The sequence below is a fragment of the Balaenoptera musculus genome, chromosome 20 (assembly GCF_009873245.2).
Source record: "Balaenoptera musculus isolate JJ_BM4_2016_0621 chromosome 20, mBalMus1.pri.v3, whole genome shotgun sequence".
In the NCBI taxonomy this organism is placed as follows: domain Eukaryota; kingdom Metazoa; phylum Chordata; class Mammalia; order Artiodactyla; family Balaenopteridae; genus Balaenoptera; species Balaenoptera musculus.
The window spans coordinates 24954274-24977278 of NC_045804.1; the positions used below are offsets into that span (position 1 = coordinate 24954274).

Below are 23005 nucleotides of genomic sequence, written 5' to 3' on the forward strand. Positions count from 1 at the left end.
GAAGAATTCTAAAGAAGGGCGTAAAGGAAAGGAGCAAGGATGGCACACTGATTAGAGTGAGGCTTGAAGATCAGCAGGCATGTGAATACTTACCCCCAAATCCACATTCAGTAACACATCCGTAAATAAGTGGGGTCTATTCTATTCTGTGTAGAGGGACTGTGCTATGTTCATATATTATTTCAGTTAATCCTCACAACATTATGATATGGTGAGCATTATTTTCTCCATTGTTCATATGGAAAAACAGGCTCAGCGAGGTTGGTCCAAGTTTATATATAGAAAGCGATAGTGCTGGGTTTGAACTTGAGTCTCCGAGGCGGCTGGAGCTCATTCATTAAGCCACAGCTGCTTCACTATGAAATTTAATCAATCAATAAATGTTTAATCGCTGCCAGTCTTCTACTAACCCCATCACAGCCCTAGCACAACCTCATCAGTGTGTTCTTGTTGGTATGCTTCCTTGAGTGTGGTCTTACATCTGTACCCCAGGGGGTGTCATCTGTCACTTTAGACAGGACCATGCCCCTACTAAGGATCGTCCTTCCTGAATTTCCACCTCCTATCCAGGCACTCATCTTCTATTCATTCCTGCCTGCCTCTACCTCCCCTACACCACCTTCAGGGGAAACCATGCCTTTGCTTATTGGACTGTAAAATGGAGCTGAAGATCCTCATTGGCAGAATAAATACCAGACGTCTAGGGGTCTTTGGGACAGATTCCTTGCCCAGACCTGGCTCATGATGGCCAAAGAACACTTTGTCATTTGTGCTTTGGATTAAGAAAACAAGTTCTGTATGTTTCCTACCATGACAAAGAGCAGTGAGTTGAATTGGTGCCATTATAAGCTTGATTGTTGTTGCATAGATAAAAGCCTCATTAAGTCCCTCCTGAGGGGAGAGAAGAGGGGGTTTCTTGCTTGTTGTGGTTACAACAACAAAACAGTAAATGGAGGAAATAATTAAATAACTGCACTTTCCCCCCCAGACCTCATCAAGAGGCTGGGTGAGTTTTTAATTAGTGCTGCGTTTTCAATAAATCCGTATCTGTACATGGTACTGATTCTTTCCTGGATAAGGAAAGATAATAATGAGAATCCTATTTTTCAGCCCCACACTAAAGGGATGCCTAGTGTATTTAATCATGCTGTAGAAATCCTGGCAGCTTTCTCTGAGCCCAGCCTCTGCTCTAATTACATTTCTAGATTTTAGTAAATTGAAAGGGAAAATGTAGGAACAAAATAATTAAAACTGAAGAGGAAGTGCATATTAAAAAGGAGAAGCTGTTTAAAATTCTTCCACACAGTGCTTCCAAGGACATCTACAGTCGTTTAATCAGATCCACACCAAATCAAAGTCCTTTGTACAGAGGCTGGTGGGATCACATCTCAGGTGGGCGGTATGGTCCCCACAGTAGAACGGGAGCCTCATCACACCAGGCTACAGATGGAGAAAGGACTCTTATGTCCTTCTAGCTCTCTGGAGATTCAGGGCCAGCCTGGACAAGCTGCTGGCGCAGACTCACCAGCTCTGAGGAGTCACTTCCCAGGTCCCAGGCAGAATCTGACTAAACTGTAATGATTCGCCCCAATTGTAAGGTAGCTAAAGTATGTTGTCCGTGCCTCCAGTTTCCTCCTTCTGCACCCCTTCCCACCTCCATGCTCCTCCCTCCAAGCAGTACCCCTTTTCTTTCTTCCCTGTCATCCCGTGAAATCTGAAGTCAAAAGAACAGGAACTGAACAGTTTCAGTGACACTAGGAATCAGTTACTTGTGACTGGTTACTGGGTTGCCTGTGGGGCACTCTGATGCTTCCCAAGGACCAAAAACCTCGCTGGCTTCAGCTAACAGAATGAAATATTTGTTGATGATGATGAGTGGAATCTAACTGGAAAGTTTCAGGCACCAGCCTAATAGGTGACGAAAGTGCTTCTTGTTTTAAGTGGGGCAGGCACAGTAACCACATCATTGTTGAATTTAGGATCTCCATTTCTTGATCATTTTGGCTGAAATATGGGTTGAGCAAGCTTAAGGAGTTTAGAGTGTTTTGTCCGTCATTCCTAGGACATTTTAAGCTGTGGAATTTAGGGTGTGCTTGCGTATTTGAAAGTGGAAGGCAGCCTGGCACTGTCACAGCCTCCCCTGTGGCTTTGCTCATGGGCTCCCAGCTTTCCCTGCTGAACAGACTCACCAGCCACCTGGAGCCAGGATGCATGTGGCAGGAGACAGTCCCACAGAAGCAGAGCTTCCGGTAGCTATCCCCAAGGCAGGGCCCACACTTTGTCGCCCCCACCACCATAGATTCATCTGGTTGCTCTTTTGGATACAATGCCTTCTCATGCATTTGTGTGCGTGTCTACGTAATGATACAATCTCAGTATGGAAAAGAGACAATGCCTGTTCCAGATTATTTGTCTTGATTCAGTAAGAATAATTTTTTAAAGTTGAAGCTAAAGGAAAGCATTGTAACAATAACAAATATCCCATTACTGACATTATTACTCTAACGTAATAACGTGGAGATGACTTTTTTCTCCCAGGGCCAAGATGCTCTGAGACTTTCTTTTTTTTTGGCCGCACTGCACGGCATGTGGGATCTTAGTTCCCCGACCAGGGATTGAACCCATGCCCCTTGCAGTGGAAGCGTGGACTCCTAACCACTGGCCCACCAGGGAAATCCCTGAGACTTTTTTCTTTTACTCAACTCAGGAATCAACGATAGCCCTTGGGGAGCTAGGATGTAAGACCAGCTGGGGACCCAGGTGTCCAAGACAATAAATTGTCACTGAATCAGCTTCCTTTCAGTTAAGCCACCTATATGCCTGCCTTCCCTCAAAAGAACGGTCCTTCTCCTTTCTGTTTCCAAATGCTCAGTTTTATGTTACTTAAGAGAGTCTCTAACATCATCATAAAGTCTAAAAAATACTTTACTGACAGTTGGTTAGAAAAAAATGAGGTAAAGTCGTTAGTGATCCACACCCTGCTTGCAAGTATAAGTTGCTGTTGTTAAATGCCTTTGTTGTTACGGCCACCCCACTCCCACTCTATTTGGTCCTCGCACCTCTGCGAAGCCTGCCGCGCCCTACACGCGACCCCCTCCGAGTTCCCGCCTCTTTCTTCTCAGGCCCCTCCTTCCCCGCAAACCCTCGGGCACTGGTGAGAACTGGGACGCATGCGCACTAGGGGAGGTAGGCGAGCCTTGAAGCAGAGGGAGGAGGGGCATGAGAACCCAGAGAGGGGAGGGGAGGGGAGGGGAGGGGAGTAGAGGGGGCGGAGGCCGCGCGGGGTGGGGCCCGGCGGGTACGCGCTCGCTGCGTCGACGTGCTGACGCCATTGACGCCCCGGCTGGTGTGTTTCGGTGTGTGTGTGTGTGTGTGTGTGCGCGCGCGCGCGCGCTCCGAGTGTGTGTGTATTTGTGTATCGGCGGTTCCGCAGGTCCCGGATGTTGCGGACAGTATGAGGCGAGTGCAGGGGGACGGGGACCAGCAGCTGTCGCCGCCGCTCTCAGGTGAGTGGGGGGAGGAGAGTCGAGGAAGAGGGTTGTCCTGTCGGAGTGGGGGGGGCGTCTCCCTTAAGGGGTGACTGACCCCCCCCCCACTCCGCCCCCCCCACACCCCCCCCCCGCCGCACATAACTCTTCTCTGCCCCATTTCCCACATGCCGGGTTACGTGGCCCGCGAATGCCAGAGCCTAATCAACCGTAAACGCGCCCCCGCCTTCGGCCCCCCCCATAATTTTCCCAGCCCCATCCCCCTTGCCAAATAGTGAGCTGTCGCCTGCGGCGAGATGGGTGACTGCGCATGCGCGAGTGTGAACGAGCCCGGGGTGCTTGTTCGCTGCCCTCGGGGCGCATGCGCATCGCTGTGTTGCAGCGACCTGCGGGATAAAGAGACCCTTGACCACGCGCCTGCCTTCTTCCCGGGCAGTGGGCTAGACTTGGTGCCAGATAGTGAGCTTGTTGCTTTTATCCAAAAGGGAGAATTTAAATTATTTGAGGGAGTTTATGACAAAGCACCGTTCGCATCTTGTGTTGTCCTAGAGACTCCCAGGCTACAAACGCCTCCCAGAGCCAACATGCCCCACGCTGACACTTCTTTTGAAACTGTCACTGCAACTTCTAGTTTTAGTATTATTTTTCTTTCCTCGGATACTCCCATTGTCATGTTGTATCTTTAATGCAAACTTCCCCTAAATTTAGGAGTAGGTGCCCCAACCCATTCAATTATTCTGGCAGGGGATTTTGGTAGCCTTTCTAAGGAGGACTAGGGTCATAAAAAAGAAAGTAAGGGGAGTTTTCGTTTAGTAAAATTATTTATTATTCTCACAGAACTAGATAAAGAGCGAAGGGTATAAGGCTTAGAGTAGTAATTGTAAATCAAGACGTCAGGGTTCTCTCATCTCCAGCCCTCCTACTTTGTGTGACCTATTTGCCTCTTTTTTGGTAAAAGATCTTCCTTAGCGCTTTCGTTTTAGCTGTACATTATTGATGCTCTGAACAGCACATGAAAACACAAGCAGTCTGAAACTACTGGTGGACAATAAATTACCCAGTGGAAGTTTTAATTTTAAGTAACAAGAGTGGTGTTTCTTTCACATTTGCAAATAACAAAGAGCAATTTTTAAAAGTTAACTTTAAGGTACAATAATATTTCAGTGTTATAGAACCTGGGGTTTCCGTTGGCAGATTATACGTGGTCCCTTAATTTGCTCCTTCCTGTGTTGCCACTGCTTTGGATACTTGCTGCTTCTTACCTCTGCCATCAGAACAGAGTGAGGAGTTAATAAACTCTTACAAGCAAAAGGTTTGCTGAATAGCATTGAAATGAATAACTAAATTGTTGGGTGTGTGTGTGTGCACATTTTCTGTGTTTTTCAGTTGTCTTTGCCAACCTTGTCTCCTATCTGGATAACTTAGGAATGGGACATATTATTAGTGAGCCTTATTTTCTCTTCTCTTTCCTTTGTGTTCTTTCTTTGGTATTCGCCTCTCAAGGCTTTTTTTTTTTTTTTTTTTTTTGCTGCCATTCTTAACTCTAGGACCTTATGTTCTTGGGCCTTAAAGTATATATATATTTTTTTCACTTCCCCATTTAACTCTGGCCTTCTCATGGTTCAGCTGTCTTTTGTGCTGTTTTCTGTTGCCATGGTTACAGCTGGAGCCAAGAGAGGACACAGAGGAAGCACAGGAATTTGGGGGGCATATATCTTCTTGTGTCCTGTGAAAGAGCTGGAGACTCATCTTTTTTTTCCTTGTGTGAGGACTGAGGAGTGTAAGTTATTGTGACAGCTTCACACTTAGGCTGGGGGTGGTTGGTGTCCATTTGGTACTTTGGGACTTCTCCTTTTAGAGCTCTTCATAGTGGTTAGTTTGGTGCTTGGAGATGTTTAATGTTGGCTATGTCCAGACTTCCATCAGGTAGTCTGGTAAAATCTTGAAGTAAAGCTATGGAGGTAATAAATGTCCATTTCTCTTCTCAGGCTTCTGTCCTGCAGGATGCTTTGTTTTTATCTGGTTGAATTTACTGAAGTCTCATGTAAAATTTTCATGGTATGAAGACATGAAATGCTTTTAGGTTAAGATAAGTATTAATTAAATAATTCGAATTGGTGCAGAGCCATGTTTAAAAAAATAACTCTTTAAAATGGGTAACACATATACATACATATGAAACAAAACTCAAATGCTACACAGAGAGAGGGAAGAATCTTTCTTCTCCTGTCCTCCTTTCATCCTTCTAGTTACCTCCCTCAAAGGAAACTGTTGTTACCTGTATCTTGTTTAACCTTTCGAGAGATAATGCTTTTATAAGCATATACAACTATGTATTCGTTGGTATTTTGTTTTTATTTGTTGTTTATGCAAATGATAAGATACTATACCCACTATTCTGCACTTTCCTTTTTTTTACTGAGTATATCTTGGCTGTCATTTCATATAGTACATAGAGTACCTCTCCCTTTTTGAAAGATGGCAGATATTCCACTGTATAGATGTACCGTTATTCAGCCAGCTCTTATTGGATACTTAGGTTGTTTTCAGTGCTACAATTAACTCCTTGTATGTACTTTTTATGTACATGGGTGTCTGTTGGATAAATTCCTAGTGGAAGGATATATGCATTTTTAATGCTGTTAGATATCGCTAAACTGCTTTCCATGGAGGTTGTATTTATATTCCTGCCTGCAGTGTACGAGTCTGCCTCTTTTCTCACCAACACTGTGTTATCAAATTTTAAAAATCTTTGTGCAGGGGACTTCCCTGGTGGCCCAGTGGTTGAGAATCCATGCTTCCACTGCAGGGGGTATGGGTTTGATCCCTGGTCAGGGACCTAAGTTCCTGCATGCCACGCGCGCGGCCAAAAAAAGAAAAAAAAAAAGTCTGTGCACTCTTTTATCTAAGTTTTTAAAGTTCATTATGTAGCTTGTTAAGATTCATTACACCCAGGAGTTGTGGATAAATACAGTCACTGTTTTGCAGATGGGGGTGGTGGTGATAGACATTGTTGGACTGAAGAATAATGTCATGAGAATAAAGTTGTATGCCTGGGTAACACGGGAAATCCATTAACAATGCTAGGAAGACATGTAGAACCTATATTCTAATTTCTCCCTTTAACTCTTGCTGCTAGTTTCTCTATGTGAAATTCTATAAGCCCATAAGTGATGTTTGATGATCTCTTTTTGATAGCAGTGACTCAAAATTGTTTATACGAGTGAACTGCCATTCTGTTGAGGAATTGAAAAGCTAACCCAGTTAGTTAAGGTGCTTTTCTGAGTGCCTGCACAGAATACTGCTACTGGTACTTTTTTTTTTAATTTTTATTTTATTTACTTTTTTTTTTTAATGGGGTATAGTTGTTTTACAATGTTGTGTTAGTTTCTATTGTACAGCGAAGTGGAGTTCCCTGTGCTATACAGCAGGTTCTCATTAGTTATCTATTTTATACATATTAGCGTATATATGTCAATCCCGATCTCCCAGTTCATCCCACCGCCCCCCCACTTGGTGTCCAGACATTTATTCTCTACATCTGTATCTCTGTTTCTGCCTTGAAAACCGGTTCGCTACTGGTACTTTAAAAAAGTCTGCTAATTGCAGAATTCGTGCTTCGCTATGAGCTGTGAGAAAATAGAAAAGAATTAAAAGATGTCTGTGCTGGAAGGAGCTTACAATTTTATTGGAAAACCAAATCTGAGTATATCAAATTATAAGAGAACAATTAGAAAACAGAACAGGAACAGAAATATGTGTTCCATGCTGAGAGGACTTTGTAAAGAAGCGATTAAGATTTAGAGGCGAGGTCATTTGGAAGGCCTTCTGGGAGGAAGTACATTTTGAGGCCCCCCCCCCACTTAACAGCTGCTTAGGTGAAAAATTTTAAACATACAGAAAAATTGAAAGAACAGTACCGTTATCACCTTTATACCAATTATCCCCTAGATTCAACAATTTTTCATGTTTTCTATATTTGCTTTATCTATGTATGTGCATGTGTGTTTACATATAATATATAAATCTTTATATTGTAGATATGACACCTTAATACTTCTTTAATACTTTACTGTAGATGCATCTTTTTAAAATAAAGACGTTGTTTTAGTTAATTGTTCTTCCATTGTCACAGCTGAGGCAATTAACAATACTTTCCTAATACCATCTAATATTCAGTTCATGTTCAGATTTTCCCAGTTGTCTCCAATACAACACTTGTTAGCTATTGGTATTTTTTTCTCCAAACATGTCTCTTTTTAAAAAAAATTTTTTTTTTAATTAATTAATTTATGGCTGTGTTGTGTCTTCGTTTCTGTGCGAGGGCTTTCTCTAGTTGTGGCAGGCGGGGGCCACTCTTCATCGCGGTGCACGGGCCTCTCACTATCGCGGCCTCTCTTGTTGCGGAGCACAGGCTCCAGACCCGCAGGCTCAGTAATTGTGGCTCACGGGCCCAGTTGCTCCGCGGCATGTGGGATCTTCCCAGACCACGGCTCGAACCCGTGTCCCCTGCATTGGCAGGCGGATTCTTAACCACTGCGCCACCAGGGAAGCCCCAAACATGTCTCTTTAGTCTCTTTTTTTTTTTTAAAGTCTTTATTGAATTTGTCACAATATTGCTTCTGGTTTTTTTTTTTTTTTAATAAATTTATTTGTTAATTTGTTTTTATTTTTGGCTGTGTTGGGTCTTCGTTGCTGCTCGTGGGCTTTCTCTAGTTGAGGCAAGCTGGGGGCACTCTTTGTTGTGGTGTGCGGGCTTCTCACTGTTGTGGCTTCTCTTGTTGCAGAGCATGGGCTCTAGAGTGCAGGCTCAGTAGTTGTGGCACACGGGCTGAGTTGCTCCACAGCATGTGGGATCTTCCTGGACCAGGACTCGAACCCGTGTCCTCTGCATTGGCAGACGGATTCTTAACCACTGCGCCACCAGGGAAGCCCGCTTCTGGGTTTTTTGTATGTTTTGGTTTTTTGGTCACGAGACATGTGGGATCTTAGCTCCCCGACCAGGGATCGAACCCTCACCCCCTGCATTGGAAGGTGAGGTCTTAACCACTGGACCGCCAGGGAAGTCCCCTCTTTAGTCTGTTTCTCAATCTAGAACCCTTTATTTAGGAGCCGTGCAGTATTGCCTTTTTGAAGAGACCAGGCCATCTGTCTTGTATAACATATCACTTCTGGAATTTTCTGAGTGTTTTCCTCACAGTTTCATTTAATTTGCTCCTTTATCCCTGTATTTCCTACAAACTGGCAGTGAAGTCTTGGTTAGATTCAGGTTAAACATTTTTGGTAATAATACTTCATAGGTGATGCTGTGTACCTCGTATCACATCACAGTAAGAGAAACATCATGTCATAATGTCTGACTGTTAATGGTGATGAATTTGTTTGTTCAAGATCATAAATACCAGGTCTCTTCACTGTAAAGACTTTTTTCCCCTTTGTAATTAGCACGTAATCTGTAGAGTGGTGACACTTTGGCATGATACTATTTTACTTCTCCAGCAACCTTTCACCTTCTGATGACGATCCTTGCCTGAATCAGTTATTTCTTTGGTTATTACGAAATGATAATTTTCTAATTCTGCCATTCCTTTGCCTTCCATCTTCTGTAAAGATTTCCCTCATCAGTTAGGAATAAATTATAATTTCTTCCCAAAAGTTCAGGTAAATTCTTAATTTTCCCTTTAGCAATTTTCTGAGTAAGGAGTTGGTATACCTTTAATGATAGCAAATGAATTGTTTCTTTTTCTTGCTCTCTTGGTTTTAGTATCATTATAAACTCGTGGATTTTAATTTAGTCTATGTTTTACCAATAATTATAACCTTTTTTTGATACTCAAAATGTCCCATATTTGACCTATGGGAACCCTTAAGCTTGGTGTATGAGTGCTTCTAGTAAAAGAAGTCCCTGGATCACTTTGTATTTTTCTTGTCTCAAATGTCCCCTCACCTCACCTCCGTACGTTTATATATACATTAATTACATTTTCTTCCCTTTTAATAAATTATGTTGTTTATCTCCCTAGGGAGTTTCTGGCACCAAATTCTAAAAACTAAAGGTGCCTTTCTTTTAACACAATGCACCTAGTGTTTGACTCACTTCTGTGCCACTGGCATTGCTGGATTCTGAATCTGAGACCTCACAGATTTCTTATCTTGAATAGTCTTTGTGAAGACAGGTAGTATCTCTGAAGAGAACATTGCTTCCCACCCCCACATCGTTAATATAAGGTTAGCTATAGAGGAGACTGGGTAGTTTCTTCTCTCATGAGCAACCTTGCTTTTTTTCTGAGATAGAAAGGTACACAGGATGAAATTTAGAAACTGATAATTTGTATATAGTATCTTGGGGATATGGGGTTTTGATTGTTATAAATCTTTGTATGTATATGTATATATGTACAAGTATGTGTTTGTCTTTCCTCCCTTTTCCTCAATTACACACATTTCTCCAACACAGTTGGACTGTTATGTAAGATTATGCTGTAATAGCATGTTTTTTTCATTATCACTAGATTTCATCATAAAAAAGAGACAAATTTTTCTTAATTAGGGAAAATTTTCAGATAGGCCATGAACTCTGATATCTAGCTGTCTTAACACAGGGTGTGGAACAGTGCTGGATCCTGTGGATTTTTATCGTGTACTATGGACTCAGAAATGTTGATGCATCCACAGTGTTTTCTGAAAATCCATCACACTAATGAAGGTTAATATAAATGAAAGATACAGTGGAACTACATTCTAAAACTGTTTTAGGGGCTAAACTAATTCCTGCCTTAGCAGAAAATGATTTATAAGATTCTTACCGTTACAGTGGTATTTTGAGTAACTTACTGATTTCAGGTTACTCAAAGCCTGACAATAACAGTATTCTGATATTTATCTGAAATTCATTTTTCTTTTTACCATCTTGTCGTATTTACTTTCAGATTTTATAAGGTTATTCTTAACCTACTTTCATAACAATACTGCCTCCATATTAAATTCTGGTTGTGTATTCAGGGAAGCACACCTGTTTCTTGTGTTTGTTTTCAGTCATGGTGAATCACTCTGAAAGACTATGGTGATACATTTGCTACTAAGATCCAGTAGCTTCTTTTACTTTTGTTTTTGACAAACTCCCATTATAGGAAAAAAGATTCTGAAGTTTAGCCTCTTTAGGAAACACTTGGGCCTTCATTCTTACAACTATGGTCATGTTTTAATAGAATTGGCAGGAGTTGTTTAGTTGCTCTGTGTGGCAAAGTTGGTCATGCTGCTTTCGGAGAGCTGGATGCAGACCACAGAATGGGAATTTTACATTCGGACAGTAACTGTTGCTTGACTGTGAAGACCTTTTTATTCTTCTTCTTTTTTTTTAAACACTTTAAAAAGAAATTTATTTTATTTATTTATTTATTTTTGGCTGCATTGGGTCTTCGTTGCTGTGCGCGGGCTTTCTCTAGTTGCGGCGAGCGGGGGCTACTCTTCGTTGCAGCGTACAGGCTTCTCACTGCAGTGTCTTCTCTTGCTGCAGAGCACGGGCTATAGGTGTACGGGCTTCAGTAGTTGTGGCATGTGGGCTCAGCACTTGTGGCTCGTGGGCTCTAGAGCGCAGGCTCAGTAGTTGTGGCGCACGGGCTTAGCTGCTCCGCGGCATGTGGGATCTTCCCAGGTCAGGGCTCGAACCCGTGTCCCCCGCGTTGGCAGGCGGATTCTTAACCACTGCGCCACCAGGGAAGTCCGAACAACTCTTTTAAAAAAGTTTTTTATTTTTTGGCCACGCCGCACGGCATGCGGGATCTTAGTTCCCTGACCAGGGATCAAACCCACACCCCCTGCGGTGGAAGCGCAGAGACTTAACCACTGGACCACCAGGGAAGTCCCAGAGACCTTTATTCTTGACTGTTGCTTTCTAAGAAGCTGTTGGCATAAATCTTCAGGCTGTGGCACCAGCTACATCAAAGAAGGGCTTGCAGTAGTTCTCTGAAGACCTCTAATTCCTCCTATCAATCTGTCTATTTATTTGCAAGAAAAAAAAAGATGTATATGTAATCATTCATCTCCTTAATTTGAGATTTACATAATCCTTTTCTTGGTATTAAGAAACAGGTACTACTTTCTGTTTCTATGATTTTGACTACTTTAGATACTTCATATGCGCGGAATCATGCAGTATTTGTCGTTTTGTATCTGGCTTATTTCACTTCGCATGATGTCCATGAGGTTCATCCATATTTTAGCATGTGTCAGAATTTCCTTCCTTTCCAAGGCTGAATAATACTTCTTTGTATGTGTGTAATTACATTTTGTTTATCCATTCATCCACCAATGGACACTTGGGTTGCTACCACCTTTTGCTGTTGTGAATAATGCTGCTCTGAACATAGGCAGGCAAATATCTCTTTGAGACCCTGATTTCAATTCTTTTGGGTATATACCCAGAAGTGGAATTGCTGAATTATATGTTAATTCTATTTTTACTTTTTTTAAGGAACCTCCATACAGTTTAATGTAATGGCTGCACCATCTTGCATTCTTACCAGTAGTGCACAAGGGTTCCAGTTTCTCTACATCCTTGGCAACACTTGTTATTTTCTGCTTTTTTTAAAAAATAATAGCCATCCATAATGGGTATATTTTGTTTTTTAACTTTATCTTTTATTGAAACTAAGTTTAAACTTTAAAGTAGGATTTTTTTTTTATGGTGTGTGTTTCTTGTGAGGTAATAGTTACATCCTGTACTTTCTTCTACAAGGTTTAAAGTTATGTTTTTCACATTTAGGTTTCTAATCCACCTAGAATTTATTTTGATGCTTGGTGTTAAGTAGGGACCTAATTATTTTCATAAGGATAACCCAAAGTAGGGATTTAATTTTCTTTCCATAGGATAACCTGATACGCCACCATCATTTATTGAATAGTCATGTTTGCCCCCTACAACTTTAAATACCACCTACGTGTTTCCGAATATATGAAGATTTGTGTCTGTGTTCTCTATATTCTGTACCATTGGTCTGCTTGCATATCTTGTGCTGGTACTACACTGCCTTAATTATCATAGCTTTATAATAGTTGTTCATATCTGGTAGGGCAGGTCTCACTACCTTGTTCTTTTTCTGTTCATCAGCCTCTCTGAAAAACCCTGTCAGATTGGTGTATTTCATTGAAGCCATTTGCTGTCTAAATTGTATTGACATGATATATAATGGCCTTCTCCAAAAGAGAGAAAAAAATCAAACCTCCCTTATCTAGCAGCTGGTCATTAAGTTTGTCTCTTATTCTGAATGAGCCGATAATTTCCATTCAATTTTTAGTTTTGTTGGAGTGATTTTTTTTTTAATCTTTATTTATTTATTTATTTATTTATTTATGGCTGTGTTGGGTCTTCGTTTCTGTGCGAGGGCTTTCTCTAGTTGCGGCAAGTGGGGGCCACTCTTCATCGTGGTGCGCGGGCCTCTCATTATCGCGGCCTCTCTTGTTGTGGAGCATAGGCTCCAGACGCGCAGGCTCAGTAATTGTGGCGCACGGGCCTAGTTGCTCCGTGGCATGTGGGATCTTCCCAGACCAGGGCTCGAACCCGTGTCCCCTGCATTGGCAGGCAGATTCTCAACCACTGCACCACCAGGGAAGCCCGATATTTTTTTTTTTATATAGGAATATGGTCTTCAGATGGAGGAGAATCTTGTTATAATTTGTTGTCTCATACAAGGACACCAGATGAAACACTTTTGGTAACGGCATTGAGGTTCTATGGTGTTAAGGCTTTCTTGATCATAAGGAAAAGAAGCCTATTTAAAATAGCTCATATAAAAGATTTATCAGAAGGAAATAGCTGTCGTCGAATCCAAGGAAAAGCTGAACAACAAGGCTTCAGAAAGGGCTGGCACCAAGACAGTTCCAAGTACAATACTTCAGCAGTTAGACTCTAGTGTTCCACCATAAACAGACCTCAGTATCCATGAAGCTTAATTCAGATTCCTGAGCAATATCTGATTTGGTCAGTCTAAGGCTTGATTTCCCCTGGGCCAGATATCTGGCCCAGGTTCAACTCTGGTTGAGGATACCAAAAGCAATTTGGGGCTGGAATCAGAGGCAAATTCTCTTAAGCAGTGGTTCTCAAAACTTTTTGGTCTCAGAACTCTTTACACTTTTTAAAAAATATATATATTTGTTTTATTTATTTATTATATTTTATATTTGGGTGCATCAGGTCTTAGTTGCAGCACGCGGGATCTTCACTGTGGCATCTTTCATTGCGGCGCGCAGGCTTCTCTCTAGTTGTGGAGAGCAGGCTTTCTCTAGTTGAGGTGCGTGGGCTTAGTTGCCCCGCAGCATGTGGAATCTTAGTTCCCTGACCAGGGATCGAACCTGTGTCCCCTGCATTGGAAGGCGGATTCTTTACCACTAGACCACCAGGGAAGTCCCTCTTCACACTCTTAAAAATTATTGAGCTTTTCTTTATGTGGTTTATATCTATTGATAGTTACTAAATTAGAAATTAAAACAAAAAACATTAAAAAATATTAATTACTTAAAAAGGTATCATATTAACACAAATAATATATTTTTATGAAAAATAACTTTAAAAAATTAGAAGAGTGACATTTTTAGATTTTTGCAAATCTCTTAAATATCCAGCTTAATAGAAGACAGCTAGAATCTCGTATCTGCTTCTGTATTCAATCTGATGTGATAAATTGTTTTGATTGAAATACATGAAGAAAATATGGCCTTAAAGGACTTGTAGTTGGAAAAGGGAGGAGTATTTTCAGACAGTTGTGCATATTATTCTCTGATACTACACCAAAACTTGATAATTGGTAGTTTCTTCATAAGTTAGGTTGCAGTGTGGAATCTGAAATCATATCGATGTTACTGTTACATTAAAATTGATTTACATGAATTTTATAATATCATGATACATGATTTTATAATATCATGCATTGGTTGTTTAGGAAATGTTGGTTCATTGAGTTAAGCAGATCTTCCAAATGACACGTTTCATAATATAATACCAAAAAACCCACATTAGCTAATATCACTGTCCTTCTTATCAGAAAAATTTGTAAGTATTGGGCATCTATTAAGCAGCTACTGTATTTCCAAAATTTTAATTTTTGATTGAAAGCTTGGACTTTATCATTGGCAACAAATACTATCAACTGTTTTCCTTGAAGGGATAGAATCACTTCATTTTCAAGAAATTGCCTGCTAAATATTCATGTCTGAATAACCACAGTTTGCCCTTTGTTCCAAGTAAAAGTAGTGTTCCATGAAAAAAGCGGTTAGTTTAGCTCACTAATCAGAGTCACAATTGCTTTTCCTGGAGACAACCAATGTACTATCCTGTAGAAGTGCTTTTTGCATACTTCCCATTTCATCACGCAGAATATTTAAAAGACCTGTACAAGGGCTCAGATTTAATAAAATTAATAATTTTTATTGCTTCATCAAGAACATTTTAAGTGAAATGACTTTTAAAAAGATCACTAGTCCATGATGATAAAAGACACACATAACTCTAGTGCTATTTGATGCCATTACCTTGATTTAAGCTAAGGCATCCACAGTTATACCCATTATTGATTTTGTATCACCAGTGCAAATGCCAACACAATGAAAAAGGCAGTAGTTTCTTAGTATTATGAAAATAGTTTCAACTTAACAGACTCAATGAAAGGGACTTTTCAGGGATCTGTGAACTACACTTCGGGAACCCCAGTGGGTAGGGAAACAAAAGTCTATTATTTGAGGTACAACAAGTGTTTCATGGTAGAATTTTACTGGATTGCTGGTAGTGTTACTTAACATCATTTAACATGATGTAGAAATGAATGGGGTACTTAAAAGATCATAAAAAGTTTCAGATTTCTTGTTGAACAGAAATATTTTCCTAGTAATTATCGTTTTCAAACAGCAGAATTTAAGGTATTCAGATTTTTAGCCAGATAGTCTTTCAAATATGTCATAATCTTAGGGTAACCCATTTTAATATGGCTTATGGAATTTATGTCATCATAGTAGCACGTGCAGCTTAACATTTTTTTTCAAGCAGTTGAGTACATTAAAAAGTCTGAGCTCCAAAAATTGCATTTGGGAAGATCTTGCCTTTTCAGAAAAAGCATAGAAGGGAAGGTTAAGGCTAGGAACCTGCTATTTCAGCTTTAAGTCTTTTTGGTCATTAAAGAGTCTTGTGAAAGAGAACACCCCCTCCCCCCAAATTTAAACATGTTTTATGACAGAGAAGGGGTACTAGTGGTGTTAACTGACTTCATTTCAACAAATATCTGTTGAGTAATTATAAACAAAAGAGTTTGTAAAAGGTGGGGGAGGGTATGTTCTGAAATGAGTGGGGAATTAAACCAGTATTTTGGTGTTTAGAAGAGGAAGAGGGACTTCCCTGGCGGTCCAGTGGTTAAGACTCCTCACTTCCACTGCAGAGGGCACGGGATCGATCCCTGGTCGGAGAATTAAGATCCCACAAGCCCCACGGCGTGGCCAAAAACAAAAAAAGAAGAGGAAGAGACCATTCAATTGGGAAGGTTAGGGTGGGAGGACTATCTTTGTGAAGGTTACATTTGAGCTGGGTTTTGAAGGGTAGGTATTTTAAAGGCTGGAATTTTGATAGGCAGGAATAAGAAGGGAACTCAGGCAGAAGGAATGTCATGAGTAAAAATGTGGAGGTGGGGAAATACAGTGTTAGTATAGGGTGCATACTGGAAATAATGAGCAGTGTAGTGTAGCTGAAGCAAAAGACACATGGGAAAATGGGAGCTAAGACAGGAAAGTAAATTGGCCCAGAACGTGGGAGGTCTTCTACCAAGGCCAGGCAGTTAGGGTTTAATGTGGTGAGTGATGGAGAGACTTTGAAAGTTTTTGATTGAAACAATAACATGATCAGACTGTGCTTTCAGAAATTGTATTTGACCTCAATCATTTATTAATTCATTCATCGAAAAATTTTTAAATTGCTCTGTGGCACTTAAGTATGAGGTATGCTGTATATAGTGGTGAACCAAACGGAAAATCCCTATTCTCATGGAATTTACATTCTAGGAAAGGAACTTCAACAAATAAAATATAATTACAAATTACTGTAAATGTTATGAAGGAAAGGAATAAATTACTATGGGGATAATGGGGAAATTAAATTTAATTGAGGAATCTGGGCAGGCCTTGCTGAGGAGTTAAATTTTTAATAGAGCTACCCACCTTGTGCCAGATGATGTTCTAGGTGCTGGGGATATGTTAAGGAACAAACAGACAAAAATCCCTGCTCTCATGAAGTGCATATTCAGGCAGTAACAAGATAAATAAAATATATGTTATGTTAGAATGTGATAAGTCCCAAGGAGAAAATAAAGCCAGAGAAGAGATGCTGAGCGTTGAGGTGGAGGTGGGTATTGCAATTTTAGATAGAATGGCCGGGGAATGTCTCACTAAATCACTACAAAAGTAATATTTGAGTAAATATCTGTAGAAGTAGAAGGTGAAGGAGTAAACCAGAATCTCCAGGCAGAGGGAGTAGCAAGGGCAAAAGCCAGGAGGAATGTATGTGCCTGGCATGTTCAAGGCACCAGCAAGGAGGTCAGGGTGGGTGGAGTTAGGTGAACAAGGGAGAAAGTAGTAGAAATAAGCTTGGAGTGGTTCGTAGGAGTCCAGGACCTGTAGAGCAGAGGGTGAGCCCTTAGCTGCATGCCAGAATCACCTGGGGAGCTTTTAAAGCTCCTGAAGCCTGGGCTGCACCTCATACCACCTAAATAGGAATCTTTGCAGGTGGAACTCAGTGGCAGAGGTGATGGAGAGAAGTAGATTATTTGAGAAGTATGTCAAAGAAAATCTGTTTAATTTTAGAGTGAGTGTGGGGGTTTAGGGAGAAGAAAGTGTCAAGGATGACTCCCAGGTTTCGGGCTCAAGTAATTGGATGGGTAGAGGTGCCACTTAACTGAGATGGGAGTGGGAAATAGGAGAGGAGTAGGTGTGGGATTTGGAGGGAAGATCAGAAGTCAGGAGTTCAGTTTTAGACATGTTAAAATTTGAGATGTGAATGAGGCTGAGTATAAATACATTAAGTAGGCAGAAATGTGAGTGGAGCTTGAAGTAAAGTCAGAACTTGAGGTAATAAATTTGTATATAACCTGCTTGTTGATGGTCTTAAAAGTATCTAAATGACATCATATAGGATATATTTGATGGGGAAGGAACTGAAGGTCTGGAAAGTTTAGCCTATTCCAGTAATTTGAATAAGAATTGGTGCTAGTGTGAACTAGGATGGGGGCATTGGGACTAGAAAAGAAAGAGTAGGTTGGAGGTTTGGGGACCTGTGGAGCCAGTATGTAGTGGGGATGGACAGTAGACAAGGAATGAAAGATAGCTTTGAGATGTCAAGCCTGGGTAATGGTCGGTCTGTTAACAGATACAAAATAGTCAGGAGGAACTGGTTTGGGAGAAAAGATAGCGTTTGGCTTTGCATATATTGACATTTAAGAGAGGCTGCTTAGCAGGCAGGCAGTTTAATCTATTGCACTGGGTTTTGGAAGAGCAGGTGAGCTTTGAAACATAAATCTAGGTTTTATTTACATAAGATTGGTTCACCATGGGAGTGGAAAAATTTTTGAAAACACAACATCCAAAGTCTGTATCATGACCTGCTGGGCCCTCTGTGATATCATCCCTTTCAGTTTCTTCTGCAGTTTTCCTTTGTGCACCATGTTCAAGCTGCACTGGCTTTCTTTCTGTTCTTCCAGTATGCCCAGCTAGGTCCTCCTTCAGGGCTTTTGTACTTGCTTTCTCGTCTTGAGTGTTCCCTTCCTCTTGGTAGATGGAATAGAAGTTCAGAGAGAAAAATTCGGAAGTTAGCATCTGGGAAGTATAAAAAATTCCAAGAGATCCTTGCTAAGGTATGAGAATGTCAGTGAGCATCTGAAGTGGAATGGCTGTGGGAGCCATTGAAGTTGAAATCCTGTCAACAAAAAGACACAGAGTACCATCTTGGTCTTCATGTACTCCAGTATTCAAATCCGTTGATCGGAGATGCTAACTCAGTGGATTTCCCCTCTGCCTTGTTGGTCTGGTGATGGGATGTTGGTGGTGGTCGTCGTCATTGACCTTTGGAATATAACTTGACTTGATGATGACTTGACTCATTGCCATCCTGTCACCACTTATGGAGATGTCTGTCCTCTGGATAGGTGAAAACTTCCTTCAATGAAAGTTATTGGTAATTATTTCAGAAACTTCTGGCATGAAGAAACAACATGAAAACAGCAGGGAAGTTGATTACTTGTTGACTTTGATACATTGTTAAGGATTACTCTTCATGAGCTAGTGTGTCACTTAAGTGGTAAATAGTTTTATGTTATTTCAAATCTACACTATATTTTTTTCAGAGTGAAAAGATTTGCTTTTTTCTGATTATTAAATCATGGAGAAATAGAAAAAAATAGAAACAACTTTAAAATTTTCATGTCATTAATACTCTTTTAAAGTAACTACATAGAAATATGTTGTATGGATGCATCATATTTTATTTGGTCTGTTCCCTCCTAATGAACTTCCTTTTTCTCCAATTTTTGCTTATAAATTATGCTGTGATGAATCTTTATACACTGATCAGATTGATTCCTTAGGATGGATTCCTAAAGTGGAAGCAGAATTGCTGTGTTGAAGGTTGTGCAATGTTCCATATTTTCCTAATTATTCTTTTAATATCTTTATAGTTGAAAAGATATTTAAACAGCATTAAAGGACATTTTTAAAAATTAATTAATTAATTTTATTTATTTTTGGCTGTGTTGGGTCTTCGTTGCTGCACGCGGGCTTTCTCTAGTTGCAGTGAGAGGGGGCTACTCTTCGTTGCGGTGCGCGGGCTTCTCACTGCGGTGGCTTCTCTTGTTGTGGAGCGTGGGCTCTAGGTGCACGGGCTTCAGTAGTTGTGGCTCATGGGCTCTAGAGTGGAGGCTCAGTAGTTGTGGCACATGGCCTTAGTTCTCCGAGGCATGTGGGATCTTCCTGGACCAGGGCTCGAACCTGTGTCCCCTGAATTGGCAGACGGATTCTTAACCACTGTGCCACTAGGGAAGTCCCAAAAGGACATTTTAATAAAGGAAAAAAATCGATTTTATCCTTTTACCAGCTGTTTTCCTCTTCTCATCTAAGTTGTTTTGTTTTGATTTTTTAAATACCTCTTCCAAGTTCTCACTACACCTACCAAAAGAGAATTTGAGGGTAGGGAAAAACACATACAAAGAACAATTACAATTCTGGGCATCTTATGTTATCAGATAAGGGATCCTAAGTAACATTTGTTAACTGCCAAGAAAGTGACAGTAAATATGATGGGAATTCAGAGTGCACTGAGGTGATTAGGAAATGCTTCAAGGCAAGGTGGAACCTGACCTGGATCCAGAAGAGTAGTATTCAGATACGAGGTAGGAGAATGTTCCTGGCCTTCAGAATGGTATGAACAAAGTTGAGGAAGGTGTGTATTAGCTGACAAATAGGCTAGAGTATGCGGCTAGACTAACTGTAAAGGAGGGTTCATGTTGTGGTGCAGTGGAGAGGCTTCTATTGGAGTTAAGTTATATTCCAGAGGACTGATTTTATTTCTGGTACATCTGAAGTTGTACAGTAGGGAACTTTAAGATAAAGCAGATATGTGGCCCAATTTAAGCAAACTGAATAGTCTATTTTTTGCAAGAAATACAGGTTATTTTTTTATATAAGTGAATTATTTAAATAATGAACTTCCCGTAGATCTTAAAAGTTCTTATCACACACACACACGTTTTTTTGGTAACTGTGTAATGATGGATATTAACTAAACATATTGTGGTAATCATTTCACAGTATATATGTATATCAAATCATTACGTCGTACACCTAAAACTAATACAGTGTTATATGTCAGTTATGTATCAAAAAAAAATGAACTTCCCAATACTTAAATATTCATTTTATTATATAGTTTGACAGCATGTTGCAACTTTTGTGGATCTCAGTTTCTTCTGTAAAATCGAAGGGTTTAGACAGGGTGGTTGCTGAAGTCCTTTCTGGCACTTGAGATTATTACATAAACTTTCAAGAATACCTTGATTTTATGAAATAAATTGGCCTGCAGTTAGGCTGATACCCACTTCCAGCTCCTTAGGCACAATAATGCACCCCCATATCTTTGGGAGCAAAATTCCTCAGTTGGATGATCTCTCATGGCTTACCAGGTCTAGACTGATTCACTTTTGGAAACTCATTTGTTCTCACCTTTTACTTCTATATGACATTTAGAGACTTTCATTTGAAAGAATTTTGTGGCCTAAGATTGAGCCTCAAGAGGATGCTGTGAGGTTGATCATATCCAGGTGCAATTTTGGATATAAATCTATAGGAAAAATTACATAATACATTCTAAAGTAGAATGTTAAGGATTTCTTTTTTTACTGTCTGTTTTGAATTATTTACACCACTTTTCACCTCCTTTAGTGTGGATAATTGAGAACTGACTAGTACTTTTTAAAACTCAGACTTTCTCTTTAAAGTACATAATCGTGTTAAAGCTAATTTGTGGTATACTTCAAGTATCTCCCTCCTAGCATCACATTCTTTTCACTGAAGCATATTTGACCAGTGTTGCCTTTTAGAGGGAACCAAGGTCATAAGCTGACTGACTAGCTCTTCTGACAAGCCTTCTCAGGATGCCGTTAACTTGATGGGGCCTTTAGGATTTAGGATCCATTCCTCAGTTTTTCAAGTAAACTTGTTTCTTCGGTGCACCAGAGTTGACTGGTCTCAGAGAAAAGTGGCTAGCCAAACTCACATTGGGCTGATAGATAAACCAGAATGCCATTTTATTAAGGTACATGGTGAGGGTTTTATTAAGGTACATTGAGAAGCAGTCTTTTCCGTGACCTAGAAAATGTGTCTGCTCAGTCCCTTCCCCTCCTAGTGTCAGAGTATTATTAAAAAACTAGGCGCTGTGGTTGAGAATCTGCCTGCCAATGCAGGGGACACAGGTTTGAGCCCTGGTCTGGGAAGATCCCACATGCTGCGGAGCAGCTAAGCCTGTGTGCCGCAACTACTGAGCCTGCACTCTAGAGCCCGCGAGCCACAACTACTGAAGCCCACGGGCCCTAGACCCCGTGCTCCACAACAAGAGAAGCCACCGCAATGAGAAGCCTGCACACTGCAACGAAGAGTGGCCCCTGCTCGCCACAACTAAAGAAGGCCCGTGTGCAGCAATGAAGACCCAAAGCAGCCAAAAATAAATAAATAAATTAATTAAAAAAAACACTAATAACAATAGCTGATGTTTCCTGAGCACTTGTTATGTGTTAGGCTCTGCTCTAAGCGTTTTACTTGTATTTAACTCATTTAATCTTCACAGTAACCTTATGATGGAGGTATTCTTACCTGTGTTTTACAGGTGAGGAGTCTGAGGTACAGGGAGTTTTTCTGAGTATTAATAACTTGCCTGAAAGCATATATTTTGTTCTGTATTCTGATTTTGGTGGTGGTTCCATGTGAATTCTGTAAAAAATTTTGTACACAAAAAGGTAAATTATACTGTATATAAATATGCTAAATAAATAAATAAATAAATGCATCCAGAGTTCTGTGGATGCTTTTGTATCCTTTTAACGAGATCTGTTTAGAACTTTTTATAATGCCAGAGTCTCATATTAACAAATTTTTCTAAACTTTCTCACCAATTCTTTGACCAACCTGACAAATAAGAAAATGGGTGGATTTAAATTTATCCATCCTTGTCCTGCTTTGGTTATCACTACTTGAAGACAGAGAGGCAAAAAAGGATCTGAAGAGTCTACAGATTATACTGACCCAGTCTTTTTTTCCACCAATAAATTGTGAATGATTTTTCACCATAGATATCTATAGCATTTTTTTAAATAATTGTAAAAAATTTCTTTTTGAATGTTTTCATCTCCTTCAAGTATGGTAGGGATGAAATTAAGGTTATAATTTCATTCTAGAGTAAAGAATGAGGATAACAGTATCTTAATGCCAAGAATAACAAAAATATTCTGAATTAGCTAAATTAACAACAGTTGGGAAAGTCAAAGTTTATAGACATGAGATATTTTTAGGAGTGATTGGGTTAATTATAAATTATGTGGCAGTCTTAAAGACACTGAACATGTAATTTCAATTTTTGATAATTTGTTATGCAGCAATGGAAAACTAAGACACCTCCCTTCCTCCACTGGACTGTGCCTTGACTGTTTTGCCTTGTATGGAGTGCGTGCTGATTAAAAACTCATACAGTGGGGGAAAGAAGTAAACTACTGCTTACTTTTGGAAGTAATTTGTATTACATGATCTGACTGGATGAACTTTTCTGGCAAGTATGGGCAGTAACCAATAAAAATGCACTTTGGTTATCAGACTGTCTACCAGCCAGTTATGACCCGTTATTTTATGTCACAATAGTTTGCCACTTAACATAGCAGCCCTACTAATAGTTGCTTTAGTTTGTTCGTGACAGTATGTGCAAGCTCAGTGTTAAATTGAGTGTCTTTGGA

At 40.2% G+C, this 23005-nt stretch overlaps 1 protein-coding gene across 4 annotated transcripts in view; it reads left to right on the forward strand.

The window, feature by feature from the left end:
* Window positions 1-3326: 3326 nt before the first annotated feature.
* LOC118886720 (speckle type BTB/POZ protein) overlaps window positions 3327-23005 on the forward strand; it is a 67406-nt gene continuing 47727 nt past the window's right edge. For all 4 annotated transcript variants that reach the window (XM_036836830.1, XM_036836827.1, XM_036836828.1 and 1 more), the window contains exon 1: window positions 3327-3506. The gene's annotated coding sequence lies outside the window, so the exon portion shown is untranslated. The remainder of the gene's footprint in view (window positions 3507-23005) is intronic.